At 41.0% G+C, this 20,658-nt stretch overlaps 1 protein-coding gene across 3 annotated transcripts in view; it reads left to right on the forward strand.

Annotated features, from left to right (window-relative positions):
- The first annotated feature begins 286 nt into the window (after positions 1–286).
- The window catches only part of LOC111155910 (REV1, DNA directed polymerase), a 95,229-nt gene continuing 74,857 nt past the window's right edge, over positions 287–20,658 (forward strand). For all 3 annotated transcript variants that reach the window (XR_002641162.1, XM_022516375.1, XM_022516376.1), the window contains exon 1: positions 287–339. The gene's annotated coding sequence lies outside the window, so the exon portion shown is untranslated. The remainder of the gene's footprint in view (positions 340–20,658) is intronic.

The raw sequence follows: 20,658 nt of genomic DNA on the forward strand, positions 1-20,658 counted from the left end.
CTCGCCAGGCGTGAGCGCCGGGCAGGTCGGCGCAGGCGGGGAGGGGAGAGGGAGGAGCCAGGGAGCGCGCCGGCCGTGGAGGGGGAGGGGCGGGGCGGAGCTGCGGCGCGCGCGCCCGCCAGAGAAGGGGAGGGGCGGGAGCAGCCGCTTAACGCGCGCAGGGCCGGCCGCCGTGAGCGTGGGGCGAGCGTGGGCCGCGGCGCCGCGGTGTGACTCCTTCCCGCGACGCTCTTTCGGGCCCCCGGCGAGGGCACTGTGCGGCGGCCGGAGCGGCGCCGGAGCCCGCGAGGCTGAGCAGGCGGCTTTGCCCGGGCATGGTGGTCCGGGGCAACGCGGAAGGTGAGCGACCCCCGGGCCGGCGGCGGGGGTGGGGGAGGGGTGGGACCGGACACGCGTCGCCCGGAGGCGCCGCAGACCAGCCCGGCGGCGGCCCGAGCGCGGACGGCCTGAGGCGGGGCTGGTGAGGGTGCGCCGGCCCGGGCACCACAGGCCGTCCTCTCGCGGCCTGGGCTGCCCGCGGCGTCCCCGAGCGCGGCAGCTGCCGGGTTATGTAACGCGTGACCTCCCCTTCCCCCACCGCCATGGCGCGGCCGGCCGGGCGCCGCCGACCCTGCCGCCGGCCCACGACCGCCCCGCGCCGGAGACTCGCACGGCGGCCCTTCCCTCGGTGCTCACCGGGTCTAGCCGGCGGACGCCACCCCCGGCCCCGCTCACACCGCGCGGCAAACTCCTTCCTCCTGCGTCGGCGCCTGGGCCGGCCATTCAGCCCCGCGCCATTCATTCATGCGCGCGTTCGGTCGTAGGTTCATGAAGCATCGCAGGATGTAGGCCAGGGCTGGGCGCGGGTGCTCTCCGCCCGGCTTCCCGTCACCCCATCCCTCCCCCCACCCCGTGACCCCTACATCAGACTCCCCTCCCCCAAATCGATGTTGGACTAGCTGAAGGCAATTTTTATTCACTTAGTTTTCCTTGTTACCTGTTCCCTTAATATGCAGGGCACCTTTTCCCAACTGTCCTTACAAGTGCTTTTCACACTTCCACTGACTATTAAAATGATTAAGCCCCTGAGTAGACCGAAAGGGGCTTTTCCTTGTATATTTCACTGCTCTTACCACCTAAATCCAGTCTGTGAGGAAATAAAATACCTTAATCTAACACTCCTTTATTGAGTCCCCCTTGTTTAAAACAAAATAATTGCAGATGGTATAAGTTTACTGTTTGTTTTTCACGCCTTCGCAGGTCATGTATAGAGTGGGAATGGTTTCATTTAAGTGAAAATAATGTAGGCTAGCACATCCCGTAAAAAGCACCGTAAAAGCACTAACTTTTAAGGACTTTAATGTAACAGTTCTTAATTCTGTGGGTCTGGGCTGTCTGGCCTCTCCGCTTTAGTCTTCAGGAGTTAGCTGCTGCTGCTTTGGGGTTGGTCACACTATTACGTTGGTTCTTGCTGTGGAGTACACAGTAATCCAGCCTTTGGGGGAGCCTGCTTCCCAAACTTCCCATCTTTGCTTTCTCTCATATCTTTGTCTTAGCCAGTGCCAGTGCTGCTAGCAAGTGGTTCCCTCCCTATGTTTCCTAGGTTGCATTCTTGGGAGGTTCATCTGAAGTCCCTCTTCGGTGAATTTTTCTCAGGTTTAGGAGGATCTCTATTCAATTCTTAGGCTATTTGTCACTCAGATTCAACACGTGTCTTGAAGATTATCTTTTTGTGCATATCCTCTTTTTCTCTATCCATCCATACCCAACTCATCTTTTGTCATAGAACTTTACTTCTGTTTTATGGTGAACAATACATAGTTAAGACTTTTTTTCCTAAAAAGGTAAGAATCACTCTTAGGATTAATATTTATGATATTTCAAGTGGAAACTAATTTTTCAAAATAATGTGTTTGAGTCATTAGGATCACTCCTTTTTCCCCACTCCAACTGCAAAACTCAGTTCTACGCAAAAGAAAGAAACCCTGTCTTCACCAGCAACAAGCCAGTCATTAATAATAAGTTGGGAAGACTACATGTATTTGATCTTAATTTGACAGTTGCTGTACTGGAAAGATAAAAACTTTAGAGTTAGATGTAGATTTAAATTCTGGCTTATTAGCTGTGTGACCTTGAACAAATTAAGTTACTAATATTTGATTTTATCTTCAGGTGTAGAATGAAGATATTATTTCCTCCTTTGGATAGTTAATGAGTAAATAAGTCTTTGAATATAAGGCATCTCTTGAGTACCTGGTACACAGAGATGTTCAGTAAATACATACATATTCCCTCTGGTATACTTTTTATTTTTTTTATTACAATTCACAGTCTAGAATGAGCCAGGATATGCTGGAAACAAAGTATGAGAAGAGAGCTGATCAGAAGACGGGCTAGTTACTCCTTTTCTCCAGGTTAATGAATGAGCTCTGAGCTAAATAGTAAAGCTCTTTACTTTCTGTTTCTTAAGAATATATGCATGTGTGTGGCATATTATATATTACAGGATATTGAGCAGAATACTTACAAATGAAGGAAATAGGTTTTTTTTTTTTTTTTTTTTTGAGAGAGAGCGTGTGTATGAGTGGGGCCAGGGTAGGGGTGCAGAGAGGGAGGGAGAGAATCTTAAGTAGGCTCCACTCGGAGTTTGAGCTCACAACCCTGAGATCACGACATGAGCTGAAATCAAGAGTTGGACACTTAACCAACTGAGCCACCCAGGTGCCCCTGAAGGAAATACGTTTTAATCTTTTTTCTCCTATATATAGTACCAACTGAAGCATTAACTTGGATATTAAGAAATAATTTGATTTTTTTTTTTTAAAGACAAGTCAGGAAGGGGGGATGAAGATGAAGGGAGGATGCATACTTTTAAAAGTCTTTTTTAAAAAGAGACTATTGGGTTGCATGTTCCTTTAGCGCCTCTTCTACTTACAAACAGTATGTAAATCCTAGTCTGAGTTCTGGTCGGAACAGTGCCTCCCTGCTATCTCTTTTTTTCTTGCTTTTCTTTCTGACTGATCCCTACATAAGAATCAGAGCAATCTTTTTATTTTTTAAGTTTATTTGAAAGAGAGACAGAGTGGGCATGGGCGGGGGGGGGGGGGGGGAGCAGAGAGAAGGAGAGGGACAGGCAGACTCCTAGACCTGACACCGGGCTCCATTCCAGAACCCTGCGATCATGACCTTAGCCTGAAGTCAGACGCTTAACTGACTGAGCCACCCAGGCGCCCCCAGAGATAGCTTTTTAAAGACGTTAGTCAGGCTGTTATTCTTGTGCTCAAAAGCCTCTGAAAGCTTCCTGTTACCCTTAATATTGAATCAGAACTCCCTACCACAGCCCCTCGGGGCATTACATGATTTAGCAGCTGCCAGTCCTAACTGGACTTCTTACCATGTGACTCTTTGTCACCCTGCCCCAGTCCCCTGGTCCTTTTGCCATTTCTCGAACTAATTAAACTGTTCTTAGCTTAGGGGTATTAAACTTGCTATTCTCTTAGTTGGGCCACCCCTTCCTCCTGGTGGTTATCTTGCCTTTACATCTTCTCTTTGCTGGTCAAATGTCATCACCTCAGCAAGGCCTTCCTGGATCCCTAAAATAGAAGCCAGTCCCTCCCTCAGCCACTTTTGATGCTGTCATTTTATTTTACTATTTTTTTTTAAAAGATTTTTTTTTTTTTAAAGATTTTATTTATTTATTTGACAGAGATTACAAGCAGGCAAAGAGGCAGGCAGAGAAAGTGGAGGGGAAGCAGGCTCCCCGCTGAGCAGAGAGCCCGATGCAGGGCTCGATCCCAGGACCCTGAGATCATGACCTGAGCTGAAGGCAGAGGCTTTAACCCACTCAGCCACCCAGGCGCCCCTATTTTTTTTAAAAGATTTTATTTATTTATTTGACATACAGAGATCATAGGTAGGCAGAGAAGCAGGCCGAGGGAGAGGAGGAAGCAGGCTCCCTGCTGAGCAGAGAGCCTGATGCGGGGCTCGATCCCAGGACCCTGGGATAATGACCTGAGCCGAAGGCAGAGACTTTGAGCCACCCAGGTGCCTGATGCTGTCATTTTAATTTTTGTTCATAGCACTTATTGCTAGGTGAGGATACACTGTTCACTTACTGATAAATTTTCCCCACATACTTGTTTGCTCCAAGGCCTCTCTTCCACTTGAAGGCAGGGGCCTTGTCTGACTTGTTCTCACAGCTCTATCCCCAGTGCTTAGAATTCTACCTGGCAGGTGCTCAACAAAACTTGTTAAATGAATAATTGGTGTACTTAATTTAAACATTGTTCTGGAATCAGACAGCCTGGGTCAGAATGGTGTCTCCTACTATTTACTGATTCTTTAGGCTTGGGCAACTTAATATCTTGATGCTCAGTTTGCTCATCTGTGAGATAAGGACCATATGTATGTTTTAGGATTACGATGAGTAATAAATGAGTTAATATATGTAAAGTGCTTAGAACAGGGTAATTTTATAGTCTCTAGATACAGTATTTGAAATTAACTTGGAAATTGACTTAGGATTTTGTGTTTTTGCATGAGACAAAGGTATACTCATTGAATTTTTGTGTTTATTGTGTTATTTTTGGTTACCAAAACAATGTTTATGGAACTCATACTTAAATACATTTTGTGGATGCCTAGAATAGATTAAGAAGTAAGCAGTTGAGGATGGAGACTAATATTGGTCTAATGTGGAATTTAGCCTTTTCATTCTCAGATCTGTGGAATATGGAGAGATTATCTTAGCAGCTGCCCACCAGAGTAGCTTTTACGTATTTTCTTTTGAAGTTGTGCTGGAGATAGGACCGTGGAGATAAAAGGACTTGCTGGAGGCTGAAGACAGAAAATCCTTGAAGATCCAGTTGAGGGATGAATCCTGTAGTATTTGGGAAAGGAGAAGTGTTTTATCATCTTTTATGTTCAGTTTCTGCTGTTTTTCGTTATGGATCCTTGGCCCCCCCATTGTGTTTGGTTCTTAATGAGAACTTAGAGTGATTAAAGATTTGTTTATCACTTAGGGCAGAGGGAGAGAGAGAATCCCAAGCCAACTCCACACCAAGTGTGGAGACCAGCCAACCGGAGGCTTAATCATGACCCTGAGATCACCATCCTGAGATCATGACCTGAGCCAAAACCAAGAGTCAGACACCCAACCAACTGTACCACCCAGGTGGCTCTACATCATATTTTTTTTCCCCCTTCTGTTCATCTTTTCATAATGTGATTTTGTTTTTTCTTTAGTATTTTCCAGAAATAGAGAAGAAAGAATGGGGACAAACAATAGCTTTGTAATAATAGATACTTTCAGCTAATGCAACTTGAAATGTTAGAAACTAAGATTTTCCATGTAGTAACTGCACTGGCTTGATACCAGTTATTTTTACTTAGTCTGCATATCTTTAGTAAAATGCCTTTTTGTAGGAATATTTTTTTTTCTTAGTTTCAACTTTAACCAGGAGGATCCTATCTGTGGGCCTTAAACTTAGGGAAAAATCAAAATATTGCTTCTCTGTATAACATTTGTTCCAAAATTTAATAACAATTGCTAAGTTACTAAACATTTACTGTGTGTCAGGCTCTTTGGTAAGAGCAGTCTTTCATTTAATATTCATAACCACTCTGAGGTAGGCACAGTTATAAAGAAACAGACTCAGATAATGTTCCTTGGGTCCTATCACACAGGTATGAAAGGAGCCAGGATTTTCATCTACTCCTACCTCATTTCATAACCTGGGGTCATAACTGCTTGCTTTGAGGCACATTAAAACAAGGTTTCTGTTTGGAAACTTGCTATTATGTTTTATTGTGTTATTTGTGTGTGGTGTTCCTCAAACTACAAGTAATTTCATTATTTGTGGGTAAGTTTTCTTTGGGTTTAACTATTACACATAAATGGGTATATATTCTATAAGTGAAAAATGTTTTAATAGGTTGATGATAGGCAAAATCATTTTTTTTCCTCATTACATAGTTACTGGAATAAGTCAAAGCATGTGTGCCATGGAAGGTCAGCTTGTAAATAGTTTGAAAAAGTTTTACGTTAAAGATGTGATACATCAGATTTAAGAAAATACGGATATCGGGGCGCCTGAGTGGCTCAGTGGGTTAAAGCCTCTGCCTTCGGCTCAGGTCATGATCCCAGTGTCCTGGGATCAAGCCCCGCATCGAGCTCTCTGCTTAGCAGGGAGCCTGCTTCCTCCTCTCTCTCTCTGCCTGCTTCTCTGCCTACTTGTGATCTCTGTCAAATAAATAAATAAAATAAAATAAAATAAAAAGAAAATACGGATATCTTTAAATTTTCTTAAGGCTAAAATTTCAGGTAGCAAGTAAGTAAAAATTAGTGATGTGTTTCTGCGGATTATGGAACAAATCTTTAAGTCTTTATGTTTAGTAAGTAAGGAGGGTATTATCCAGTCAAATTAAAGTATGCTTTCTCATGTAGCCAGGTAGCTGTCTATGCATACAGGTTAGTTTGAGTAATTTTTTTAAAGATTTTTTTAATAGGGGGAGGGGCAGAGAGAAAGGAACTTAATGGGGACTTCTTGCTGAGTGCAGAGCCCCAAGCAGGACTCCATCTCAGGGACCCTGAGATCACCACCTGAGCTGAAACCAAGAGTCAGACACTTAACTGACTGAGCCACTCAGGCACCCCTAGTTTGAGTAATTTTTTCAAGGCTTTATGGTTGAATTAAAGATTAGTTAAGGATGGGCAAAAAAGTTGGTTGTGATGTGAATGATTTTTTTTTTTAAATTTTATTAACTTATTTGACACAGAGAGAGATCACAAGTAGGCAGAGAGGCAGGCAGAGAGAGAGGAAGGGAAGCAGGCTCCCCGCGGAGCAGAGAGCCCGATGTGGGGCTCAATCCCAGGACCCTGGGATCGTGACCCGAGCCGAAGGCAGAGGCTTAACCCACTGAGCCACCCAGGCGCCCCATGATGTGAATGATTTTTCTTGAATCCAGTGTCTGAGTAACCAAAATGTTGCTTAGTGGCTTCAGTCATTCCTGAGCATAACCAAGGCGAAAATGAGCTTTTTGGAGATTTAGTTAGAAAGTAATAGCTGAACCTTAGGTTTTTCTGAAGTCCTTCATGTCTATACTTGAGATTACTAAGAATGAACTTCATATATTTTAATTACTTAGGCATTAGTCTTAATTATGATTTAGATTCCTTTCCCTTTTAAATGTTTTTCATCAGAGTTCTGAAATATATCTTAAAATAAGTTCTATTAGTTTAAGCAGTTTTTTTAAAAATTAAATTGGACAATCCTGAATTAAAAAAATATTTTAAGTTTTTTCTTTAATATTTTTGAGAGCATAACCAAAAATGTCTTTTACTTTTTGTAATGGTTTATGCCTTAAAAAGTACTTCACTTGGCTTTTTTTCCATTCAGTTCCTATAAGAGACAGGTCAGGCAGTGTATCTTGTTACATGTATAGCTGCAGTGTGATTCTGGCACTAGTTACTCAGATTTAGGGCACCTGGGTGGCTCATATGGTTAAGTGTCTGCCTTTGGCTCAGGTCATGATCTCTGGGTCCTGGGATTGAGCCCTATGGCTGGGCTCCCAGCTCAGAAGGGAGTCTGCTTTTCCCTCTCCCTCTGCCCCCCCCCCCCCCCGCTCATGCGCGCGCTCGCGCTCTCTCTCTCTCTCTCTCTCTCTCTCTCTCTATATATATATATATATATATATATATATATATCTTTCTGTCTCGGGTGAATAAATAAAATCTTTAAAGGAAAAAAAGTACCTAAAGTTAGGGCAGACAACATCACAGGTTAAGGGCACAGTCCACAAGATTCTTTTCACTTTAAGGCACTCGTTGCAAACTCCAGGGTTTTGGGGCCACCTGTACTTCTGACCAACTGGCTACAAATTTGGGAGTTCCCACTACTCCCTCAGATTTGATAATTTGCTAAAGTGACTCAGAACTCAGGAAATACTTGCACGCACCATAGTTGGAATTATAGTTTTATTATAAAGTATACAAATCAGGGCAAGCCAAATGGAGATATACCTAGAGAGCTGTCTGGAAGGGTCCCAAATATAAAGCTTCCATGTCCCAGGACATGCTGTCCTGTCACATTGATATGTAATTACCACCAGGGAAACTCATCTAGGCCTTGGTGTCCAGAGTTTTTATTGGAGTTTTATTACATAGGCATGATTAATTGAATTATTGGCCACATGGTGAATCAGTCTCCAGCACCCCTTTCTTCCATAAGGTCAGACTGATCTCATGTGGCCCAAAGCCCCAACCCTCTAATCACTTGAGTGGCCTTTATCTTTCTTTCTAAGATTTATTTATTTGAGAGAGGGGGAGAGAGAATCTGAAGCAGGCTGAGTGCTGAGCAGAGCTGAATTTGAGGTTGGATATCACAACCACAGTATCATACCTGAGCCAAAACCAAGAGTTGGATGCTTAACCCACTGAACCAGCTGGGCACCCCTCACTAAACTGGCCTATCAAGTGTGATTAGCCCCATCCTGAAACTAGGGGCCCACTGAGAGTTCTATATTAATATAAAAAGATGTCCTAGGGGCCCACCAAGGATAACAAAGATTCCTCCTACCAGTTGTAAAATTCCTAGGATTTAGAGTCTCCACCCAAGAATCAGGGACAAAGGCCACTCAGATTTTGTATTGTACAACAATAGCTAAAAAGGTGTGAACAGACATTTGCCCAATTTGTGACGGTTGAAACTAAAACATACCTGTTTTAGTTTCAGTTGTAGTAGACTGAGTTCCCAACTCATCAGTCAGTAGTAGACTGCTGATCTTCATTACTAAAAATTGTAACAGGTTGCATTTGAATATATGTATGTAGAAAGATTTCTTTCTGTTGGAAATTGTAACGTTTTCTTTTATCGATACAGTTGGTGTTTAAAACCTTGGGTGGGGGGGGCGCCTGGGTGGCTCAGTGGGTTAAGCCGCTGCCTTTGGCTCAGGTCATGATCTCGGGGTCCTGGGATCGAGCCCCGCATTGACCCCGCATTGGGCTCTCTGCTCAACGGGGAGCCTGCTTCCTCCTCTCTCTCTGCCTGCCTCTCTGCCTGCTTGTGATCTCTCTCTGTCAAATAAATAAATAAAATCTTCAAAAAAAAATAAAAAACCTTGGGTGGATGTTCATTTGAGTCATATACATAAATTGTGTTGTAGGTTAAGTTTATAAACTACATATTTTTCAGTATTTTCAAAGTTAAATAATTTTGGCCATCAGAGTTTTGTTTTTGGTATATTTGAATTTGTAGTTTTAGACTTGGGTTATTACTAGTGTTAAGTGAGAGGAAAACTAAATCTGAGGTGTGATTTTGCTAGTGAGGTAGGGTTGTTGATAATATATGGATTGGTTGTTAGTGTTATAAAGTGTTTTTAGTAACTTAGTTGCCATTTTGAGTTTTAGCTCATGAGTTATATCTGTTGAGGTTTATAATGTTGAAGGTTGATAATGTTCTTTTGCATATTGTTTATGCCCCAGTAGAAAATCTTACTTCTCATTGTTTTATTTGAAGGTTATATTACATTCTCTTGGGCTCACTGAATGTTTCTTAAAATAGAGTTTATTAGCTAAATAAACTGTTTCATTGAGTAAGATTCCTAGTTTTTTTTTTTTTGAGGAATGCAGTATCTCCTATTTGGAATGTCATTTCATCTTAAAAATTAGTGGGTTTTGTTGTTGTTGTTTTCCAAGATTTTATTTATTTATTTGAGAGAGAGAGGGAGAGAAAGCTTGAGAAGGAAGGGGGAGAGTTGGAGAAGCAGACTTCTCGCTGAGCTGGGAGCCTGTTGTTGGGGCCCTATCCTGGGACTCTGGGATCATGACTAGACACAGGAGGCAGAACTTCTCCCTGTCTGTGTGCCGGCTTCCCCATCCTCCAGTATTCACATATACACATTTACTCTTCCTTTCCTAACCTTTCCAAGGTAAGGTTCAAACTCCTTGGTATGATATTCAGAACCTTCTGTTACATTTCCTCAACAACCTTACAAGTTATCACTACCTCTGTCCATGTGTCAGTCCAGAATGTTGCCTAAATTATTTTTTTCTTTTGTTTTTGCTCAGGAATTTTCTTCCTGAAATCCCCCCTACCCTCTTCTGCCCTTTAAAATCCTACACATTGTTCTCAGTGCATATCTGGTGTAGACAGCAGAGGCACTGACAAAAAGGAATAAATGCACAGAGAAAACAGCAACAAATCTCATGTTGGAGAAGAGATCCAAGAGGGCTTCACTGAAGAGGTAGATATGTACTACAGGTTTGTAGATTAGGCTCAGGAAGCAGAACCTCTCCTTGTCTGTGTGCAGCCATCACCATCCTACGGCATTTACATATATACATTTACTCTTCTTTTCCTAACTTTTACAAAGTAAGGTTAAAACTCCTTAGTATGATACTTAGAATGTAGATTAGACCTGGAATTTGGGGAGAGGCAGTGCAAGGCACAGGATGGGAGAGATGGAGAGATCTTGTTACCTGTAATCTAATCAAAACCTTGATTTTGTAAGTTGCATTTACTCCTGTTACTGTGAAATCCTTTCTATTTAGTGTACACTATAGCAGCTTTTCTTCTTGGTATACTTGGTCTCATCTGAACTTCTGTACTTGTCTCTACAGTCTCAAGATACACTGCAGCCAAAATCAGTGGCTCTCCCACATGAGCATTACCTGGAAACTCTTTAGAAATGGAGATTCCTGCCCCCACTCCAGACCTACTGAATGAGAAACTTTGGAGTTGGGAATTCATTAGTCTTTGTTAATTGGGCCTCCAAAATATTCTGGTACATGCTCAAATATGACAACTACTGAAGATATAATCCCCTCTTCTTTGATTTTACCTTCTTTTTTCTCTAGATATGTCCTGTCCTTGTTTTACTAAACTTGTATGGCCTTTGGAATCCTTGATTTGCTGCAACCTTGAACTTTAAAGTGGATAATTATTTGGTTTCCCTGTGAGAATACGCCACTTCTTAGTGAAGATCACTGGCTTTTTATTCCTTCTTCTAGACTCATTTTTTAACCATGTCATCTGCAGAAGAACATTCTTTTGTTTTACTTTGTACCTTGAGCCCTGCTTTTGGACATGCTGACTTTAGGATGTATGTGGGACATCCTAGTGGAGATGTTTGATAAGCATTGGGCCACATGGTTTGGAGTTCAGAAAGTCAGGAAAATTGAGAGAAGGTTTTTAGAAACCAGTTAATTTCGTTACACCCTGGAGAGCCAGAGAAGGTGGTTCTTTGTACTTTATTAAAACAGCAGTCTTCATTTCTTTCCTTTTCCTTCTATGGAAATCTGTAATTATAGGGAAGAAAATTATTAGTAGTTCTTTTAGAATGCCTCTTTCAACTTGTATTCAAATGACTGATTTTGTGAAATCAATCATCTTTTTGTATTTTTGTTATAACAAAGAGAATGAGAGAAAATTCTTTGTTAAATTGAATTGTTTGGGATAGAAACTTTCTTTTTAATGAGATCAGTCTCAAACTGGGACATTACAAATATTTGTTGTGCATTTTCAGTTTTAATATATCCAAATATTTTTCTTACACATCCTGTTTTTCTCTTTATCTGTATGTAGTTTAAATGCTGACTCTAAATCATGATATTAAAATGCTGAAATGTACTTATATTTATTAGGATGCAGGCTAAACTGCAGTAACAGACTAAGCTTTTGTTTTTTTAAACAATTTTATTTATTTATTTGACAGAGAGATCACAAGTAGGCAGAGAGGTAGGCAGAGAGAGAGGGGGAAGCAGGCTCCCCGCTGATCAGAGAGCCCCCTGATGCAGGGCTCGATCCCGGGACCCTGAGATCATGACCTGTGCCAAAGGCAGAAGCTTAACCCTCTGAGCCACCCAGATACCCCTGTAATAGGCTGAGCTTTTGAACACAACGATGCAAACAATATTGAAGTTTTTCTTTCTCCTGTAATAGTAGGTGGGCAGTCCCTAGTAGGTGAGGGACTGCAGGGTTTTTTTTGTTCTTTTTTTTTTAAAAAGGTTATTTGTGGCCTCAGTTTCCTTGTGTTTGCTTAGCCATCCCCTGTGGTATTGTTCTCATTTTCAGGTTGAAGCCAAGTTACCTCATAGCTGCATACCATAAAAAGAAATAAATACTTTCCTTCAAGAAGATGGCACAGATTTTTTCCCCCCCATGTATTACTCTGTTCCTATCACTGGCCAGAACTGATTCACATGGCCATGCCTGATTTTGAAGACGACTGGGAAATGTAGTCTCTAGTTGGTAACTCTGCTTCCCACTTAGGGGGTAGGAGAGGTGTTCTATTATTTTTTTTTTTTAAGATTTTATTCATTTATTTGACAGACAGAAATCACAAGTAGGCAGAGAGGCAGGCAGAGAGAGAGGAAGGGAAGCAGGCTCCCCGCTGAACAGAGAGCCAGACGTGGGGCTCGATCCCAGGACCCTGGGATCATGACCTGGGCCAAGCCACCCAGGCGCCCCGAGGTGTTCTATTATTAAAAGAAAGAAAGGGAGAATGAATACTGGAGGATAGTTGTCATTCTGCCACTCCAGAGTTTGGGAGTTCCAAGACCACTCTCATTTCTGATACCAAGTGCAAGTTTACGGATTCCCCAAACCACCCTTAGGTTCAATAATTCACTTGAAGGACTCAGAACTCTTGAAAAAACTATTGTACTCATAGTTAATGATTTATTCAGTGAAAGGTAGAAATTAAAAACAGCCAAGGGAAAAGGCACTGGGGCACACAGTTGGAACTTGTAGTCCTCTTCTTACTGGAGTCTAGGACAGCACTAACTTCTGGCAATGAGTGACAATACACACAAAGTGTTGCCAGCCAGGGAGACTGACCCAAACCTTAATGTCCAGAGTTTTTATTGGAATTTGGTCATAGAGATAAGGTTGGCTGCCCACATGTCTGACCTTTAGTCTCTGGTCTCTCAGGAGATTGATGATGCATGACCCAGAGCTTCCACCATAAATCACATTGTTAGACTCTTTGGAGTGGCTCATAGTCCCTAGGTAAAGAAAGACATTTATCAAGCAGGGCATTCCTGGGGCTCAGAGATCACCTTCCAGGAACCAAGGGCAAAGGCTAGACCTTTTTGAGTAAGGTTAATTATTCACTAGATAGCCACTTCTCTGAATAGGCACAGCTTATTTTCTGAAGTATAGACAGAGTTGCATAATAGATATGCTTTCATTCCAAAGCTTTTTTTCTTAAGTGAATAGATGTATAGAATCATATACATTCATTACATTATATATACAATGTATACATACATTACAAACTGCAAGAGACTAGACTTTGTCAGGTTCTACTCTATCCACAAACTAAGGAACTGGGATCTGACTGCTTGTGACTTGCTTAAGGTCAGAGAACCAGTTAACAAAGTTGATAGTGTATCTGGATCTCTACTTCTTAAGAGTATGGACTACTTACAGTTAGAGTCTAGATGGAACCAACCTTATTTGTAGGAGCTATTTTCTTTCTTTGTCCCTGCATATATATACCATATATAATCTGGGAGCTACTGTACCTGACCCAGACAGGTGCTGGATTCAAAGCATCTGTGTTGTTGCATTGTATTAGGCTGGTTCAATTCAAAATACGTTTTCTTTTCAGAAGTTTATTATATTGATAGCATTGTTTTTCCACCAAAGATTGCAAAGTTTATTACAAGTTAAGTGTGATTTTGCACCACCAACCAGCAGTGCAGCCTTACTGAAAGCCTTTAGTCTTTCTAGCCTAGGAGGAAACTGTGTGCAAAAAACCTGTAGGTAGGTATTTGGCCTACCTACTCCACAGATTCTTGTGAACAGAAATTGTAAAGATCTCTTTCAAACTAAGTACTGAAAATGTAAAATATTACTAATGATATGTTTAACTTTGAAGAATTTATTTTTTTAAGATTTTTTTTTATTTATTTGACAGACAGAGATCACAAGTAGGCAGAGAGGCAGGCAGAGAGAGAGAGAGAGGAGGAAGCAGGCTTCCTGCAGAGCAGAGAGCCCGATGTGGGGCTCGATCCCAGGACCCTGGGATCATGACCCGAGCCGAAGGCAGAGGCTTTAACCCACTGAGCCACCCAGGCGCCCCTTAACTTTGAAGAATTTAAATTTAAATATTAAAAATTTAATACTGAAAGGAAGGAAATATCAGTTAAGAGGTGAATTTTTTTAAAGATTTTTTTTTATTTGAAGAGAGTGCGCAAGTGTGAGTGGGAGAGGCAGCAGAAGGAGAAGCAGACTCCGTGCCATTTTGGTTGCGACCATGAGATCATGACCTGAGCTAAAGGCAGATGCTTAACTGCTTGAGATACCCAGGTGCCCCAAGAGGTGAAATTTTTTAAAGATGTGAGAATATGGTAATTTTCTCCCATTTTCTATTTCCTGTATTTCTCAGTTTTCTGCAGTAAACATGTAATTCTTTTAGAAATAGAGCAGGAAAACTTTTTTAAAAGGGACACTTAGTGAGACCAAATACCAGCAACATGACAAAGCAGTGTATATACACAAGTCACGAATAGGGTGGATAATAGGAAACTTCTCAAGAAAAGATAGATCAGACTCACTTCTAGATGAGGTTTATGTACCCATGTCTATCATCTGTTCTTTAGACAGTGCTGTGTATGTTATAGCCATTTTTATTTGGGTGGTTTAGAGTTCTTTTATTTCTGTTTATTTGGTGTTGATCAAGAAGGTCTCTTCTATAGTACGGGGATTGTTTCACTGCAGCAGGAAACAGCTGGTCATAGGAAAATGTCTCTGTATACTGAAGGTGAAGTAGCCAGGCTATGAAGTTTTTTTGAGAGGGTCCTGTTAAGTTAGGAATAATACCTGGTTGAAATATCTTGACATTTTATTTTTAAGTATTTTTAGAGGTATTTTAAATACACACAATATTATCCTTAGGATGTAAACTGTCTGTTTGATTTTGAATCTCTAAAAGTGAGTATGTGATAAAGTCTAGAGCCACTAGTTATGATTCTTGGAGATAGTTACAAGGGCTTAATGTCCATCACCTGGGTGTCTGATATTTGTTTTTAATAGATTGAGGAGACTCTTCAAAGTCAAAACCTGATAGTGTGTGGGATATGTCTAGAAGATTCTCCTTCCCTGGGTTGTGAAATTCAAGAATCTGTGCCCTTGTAATTTCAGCAGTCTGAGAACTGTGGACAGTTATGGTCTCTGTGGTTGAATCACACCAAAACCTCAAAAGAGCTGTATTTTTCTATTTAAATGTTACATAAAAAGCTGCTTATCTGGTATTAAAGCCTTTACCATTTACGGACAAGTAAGAGCTGTCGAAGCAGGCATTGTCAAGTTGTGTTAGTGACTGTGCTAGCACTTCACTTACTTAGTCACTTGTAAGGGCAGTACTTGGTCCTAGTAAATTAGTTCTTCAGATGGCGTCCCACTGCCTTCTCCAAGAAAAAAAATTCTATATACTGCTATATAGATTTCTTGGAGAAGTAGCCTCTTGCCAGTGTTGTACTCCAAATGAACATCACAGTTACCCTCTTCCCCGTGGCTTGCCTCTGTGACTCCAGCTGCCTATGGAATGTTTTCAGTGTCAGAATCCATTTTTTTCTTTGCTTATTTTTAAAGATTATATTTTTAATTTTTTTTAAAGGTTTCATTTATTTATTTGACAGAGAGAGAGAGATCATAAGTAGGCAGAGAGGCAGGCAGAGGGGGGAGTGGGAAGTAGGCTCCATGTTGAGCAGAGAGCCTGATGCAGGGCTCGATCCCAGGACCCTGAGGTCATGACCTGAGCTGAAGGCAGATGTCCAACCCACTGAGCCACCCAGGCGCCCCTCGAAAAAATTTTTAAAAAGATTTTACTTATTTGAGATCGAGAGAGCACAAGTGGAGGGGGAGGGGCAGAAGGAGAGGGAGAAGCAGCCACTGTGGCAGGCTCAATTCCAGGACCCTGGGATCCAGACCTGAGCTGAAGGCAGATGCTTAACTGACTAAGCCATCCAGGTGCCCCTAGCCAATATATTTTAGAGTTTACAGACCTGTAACTAACAGATTAACACTAATGAGTGTGTATTTGGGGAGTTTCTAGATCTGTAGTGGAAATTTTGCTGGTGTGTGAACTGTTTAGAACCCTATGTTAATAATTCTTCAGGAAAGAGTTGGAATACCACCTTTGCATGAAAATGATTGCTCTTGGTGATTAACATCATTCCGTGGGTAGATATTAAAATCCACCAGTAATCATAGTACAGAAGACAGAATGAAGTTTTGTGGCTTTTGTTTTGTTTTGTTTTTTTAGTGGGATTTGAATGGCTTTTTTTTTAAGATTTTATTTATTTGACAGAGAGAGATCACAAGTAGGCAGAGAGCAGGCAGAGAGAGGGGTAAGCAGGCTCCCCGCTGAGCAGAGAGCCTGATGCAGGGCCCCAAGACCATGACCTGAGCGGAAGGCAGAATCTTAACCCACTGAGCCACCCAAGTGCCCCTTGAATAGCTTCTTTAAATGCACATTGGAACTCCAGTGGGAACTGATAACTGCTCCAGCAAAAGATGAAATAAAGTTAGGGGGAAAGTATGAATAAGTAATTTTGATATATATATATTTTTTAAAGATTTTATTTATTTATTTGACAGAGAGAGATCACAAGCAGGCAGAGAGGCAGTCAGAGAGAGAGGAGGAAGCAGGCTCCATGCTGAGCAGAGAGCCCGATGTGGGACTCGATCCCAGGACCCTGAGATCATGACCTGAGCCGAAGGCAGCGGCTTAACCCACTGAGCCACCCAGGCGCCCCTAATTTTGATATATTTTTTAATAAGCGATTCTTCATAAGACTCCTCATAGGGTTTTGAATATCCCTGTTAAGAGAATGGAAGAGTCAGGAAATCTTTAGCATTGCAAGGCATTTAGGGTCTCTGGGCTCATTATAAATACAGCTGCTGTCCCGTTTGCCCTTCACCTGGCTAGCTGTTACTGTGTTGACACTGGGGGCTGGGCATGACTGCACTGACAGCCTCTCATTTCGTTGGTCTTTTTTATCATTACCTGTGGGCTAATGGGTGAGTTTTAGCTAATGAATCTTTCAAGGGGTGGAACATTTTCAGCCCCTTTTGTAGTCCCATAAGGGACCATAGAACATAGCCAGAAGTCTTTAGACTTAGTTTTTTAGTTCATTTATTTTGGTTTTCGGTCTTTTTCAGTTTGAGCTTTCTTATTCAGACTTCAGATATTTTAATACTTTTTTTAAAAGATTTTATTTATTTGAGAGAGAGCGAGAGAGAGTATGAGAGAGAGGAGGGTCAGAGGGAGAAGTAGACTCCCCATGGGGAGCTGGGAGCCCAATTCGGGACTCGATCCCAGGACTCCGGGATCCTGACCTGAGCTGAAGGCAACTGCTTAACCAGCTGAGCCACCCAGGTGCCCCTGACCTCAGGTATTTTAAAACTTACAAAGCCACATTGTTAAAATTGAAGTGGGTTTAGAGAGTGGAATTTTACCTACTTGCTGTTTTACCCCAAATTCTGTTTCCTCCTTGCCACATTCATCCCATATATCCAGTTCATGGCTCTACAGGGATTTTACTGAGCACCAATCAGTCAAACTTTGTTTTATAGGTGAAGAGATGTGAGGCTCAGTGCTCTTGGACTCATCCCAAGTCATATAGCTAGGCAATGGTAGAACTGGGATTAAAGCCCAGATCTTGTGTCAGTAAATCTATTGCTCTTTCCATTACGTTGTACACCATGGATAGCACATTTAAAATAATGATGTTGTGTACTTTATAATCTTCAAAGGGTTTCCACACATGTGGTCTCATTTGATTTTCAGTCCGTGACTTGGTGGGGTAGATTAGTATAATAGCAGCTGATGTTTATTGAAGGCATAACCTAAAAGCTAGGGATAAGGGTACTTTTGCGTACATGAATCATTATCTATTTTTAACTAGTTTTTAAAAACCTTAGTTATTTATTGACTTCTATGTTGATGCTGGATAAGAAGTCCATAGGTTATTTTAAGTTGTGTATTAAACAGTTTTAGAAACATTTATTACTTTCCTCAAGGTCATCAAGCGCTGTGGGGCTAGATAGCAACCCAGTCTGCAAGACTTTCATCTAGAAGACAGTTTTTATTTACAAGTTTGATAATTGGATGGCTTGTTGATAAAGGTCATTCTCTTCTTAGTGAGCAGGGGTAGTCAAGAGGACATGTTGTAAGTCAGAAGGTTGCTTGAAACAGAGAAGATGAGAGGGTTTGTGTTATTTTTGAGTTATTTGTGTTAAGTTGTGGTATCTTGATGTATTGCTCTCCTCCATTCTAGGGTAAGTCCTATTTGAGAAGCAAATCAGTCATCTAGAGTGGAGAATTCTTGCCATGAATATGGCTTGAGAGGATAGGTGCCTCTCTTTTGAAGCTCCTTACTGGTTAGCAGAAACATAAGCCCTGATTTCTGGCATACCATTTTACGGAATAGGTTTTTACATTATCTGTCCTAATTTCACACTATAAAGGAAGCACTGTAGTCTGTAGAACCCCCTAAATGACTTAAACTTAATTCTCCCTGTTTGGTTCTCATTAGCATCAGAAGTGTGTATCATTGACTAATCTTGTCTGTACCATTTTGGGGGTAGGGAGGGTATCCTATTTTCTGTCTATTAAACAGCACAGAATGTGTGAATTTTGTGGCTCATCCAGCAGATCATGCAATTCTTGATCTTGGGGTTGTGAGTTTAAGCCCACATTGGGTGTATAGATTACCTTAAAATCTTAAAAAATAATAAAATGGGGAAAAAGTAGATAAGATTAAATATACAGGGTACAGTTTAAAATGTAAATGTACTGGAGTATGCTTTACTGAGACATTCCTATTCCTACTTTATTTCTTACATGTAAGTAAGTACATTGTTCATTTTCTTTATTTAACAAGAATTTATTGACTTTCGGGGTGCCTGGGTGGCTCAGTGGTTTAAAGCCTCTGCTTTCGGCTCAAGTCATGATCCCAGGGTCCTGGGTTCGGGCCCTGCATCGGGCTCTCTGCTTAGTGGGGAGCCTGCTTCCTCCTCTCTCTCTGCCTACTTCTCTGCCTACTTGTAATCTCTGTCTGTCAAATAAATAAATAAAATCTTAAAAAAGGAAAAAAGAATAAAGAATACTTCTTAAAAAAAAAGAATTTATTAACTTTCTGTCATATGTAAGATTAGTGGCTATTTTATATATAATATGTTCTTGATATTTTCATTCTATAATGTTTTGAGCATGAGAAAGGAGAGATGTTGGGGTCTAACTGAAATAAATGAAGTATGACTAGTCTTTGATGCTGTGTACATATGAACAGAAGTCTGATAAGCCTCCTTATTATTTGCTTCCTGTCACCAGGATCTCTTTTATTGACCTTACAGTTTAGGTTGTCAGGTAGCTTTGCTGCATGCCAGGTTGGTCTGCTGCTGCTCTTTGCTAGCATCATAGATGTGGGTCATGTAGTTTTCTTTGTGTCCAGAGTTTGTTTTTTTTCTTCCTACTCTTCCTGCCTAAAATCTTACTCTTAAGTTTATTTGCAAGGCTTGTTAGTATTTCTGTAATTGGTACTCAATTCTTTTTAGATTGTAAAATTTTAGAACTCATACAAAAGTGTCTATAATTTCATTTATCTCAGTATTGCCTAGTAAAATATGGTGCTTTATACACAGTAATATTCCATTAGCTTTGATCTCTAGGTAGTTTAGTGTGGTGTCCCCTATATACATGTCTGAATTATTTCTTAGATGCCATAATTACCTGTGCTGTGAGAAGTAATCTACAGCTGTCTACTAATTTATCTAGCATCTATTATCTGACAAAAAAGAGGTTATACAACTGATGACATACAACAGTGACAGGGCTGATAAATTGTCACTCCCAGTATTTAGTAAACACTGGATTTGCAATGAGGTTTTTACCTCAATCTACTGTCATAGGCCATCTTAGTCTATACATAGGTTATTTAAATGAATTTGATAGTACAAGTTGCCTTAAGTCTTCTGGAATAACTAAAGGAGATCTGCATAAATAAATACAGACATCAAAACTGTTATGTAATCAAATTTCTAAAATTTGTTGCTGAAGTATATGGTTATAGTGTTAATTTTTATATTTGATTTCTTTAGGTCTTCAGTATGAGAGTACAAAAGGGAACTGTAAAAGAATTTTAATCTAAAATGGAATAAGAAGATAGGAAATGGAGAATCTTAGGCATATGCCCTCAGAAGAATGAATTTAAAAATTGGGCTGAATTCCTGTAAATGCCTGATGTACAGAAGATGGAGATTCTCTCCTGACCAAGCCAGTGAACTTAACTGCTTGGACTTCCCCCACTTTGCAATCCTTGCCTGTAAATACAGTCCACCCCAAACCCTCACCAGACATGCTTGTAGCTTGGTACAGCATGCATTTCCTGAATTGAAATTCTTCTGTTCTCAAATAAATTCAGTTTCTGGTAATAGGAGCTTTATTCAGTTTTCCTCTTTATTTAGTCAACTACCCAAACCTCTTACAATAAAAGACCCAGACAATAAAATAATTCAGACCTAGAGAGATGAAGATGTACCAGAGATCAGTGAAGTGGCAGAGTCTGGACTAGAAATAATTCCTCTTACCTTTACTCTTTATTCATTATCTCTTGATTCACTAGTGCTATATATTATGTTATAAGCAATAACAGATTGACTGTCCTTACTG

The sequence above is a fragment of the Enhydra lutris genome, unplaced genomic scaffold (assembly GCF_002288905.1).
Source record: "Enhydra lutris kenyoni isolate GAN:26980312 unplaced genomic scaffold, ASM228890v2 scaffoldscaffold44, whole genome shotgun sequence".
NCBI classification, from domain to species: domain Eukaryota; kingdom Metazoa; phylum Chordata; class Mammalia; order Carnivora; family Mustelidae; genus Enhydra; species Enhydra lutris.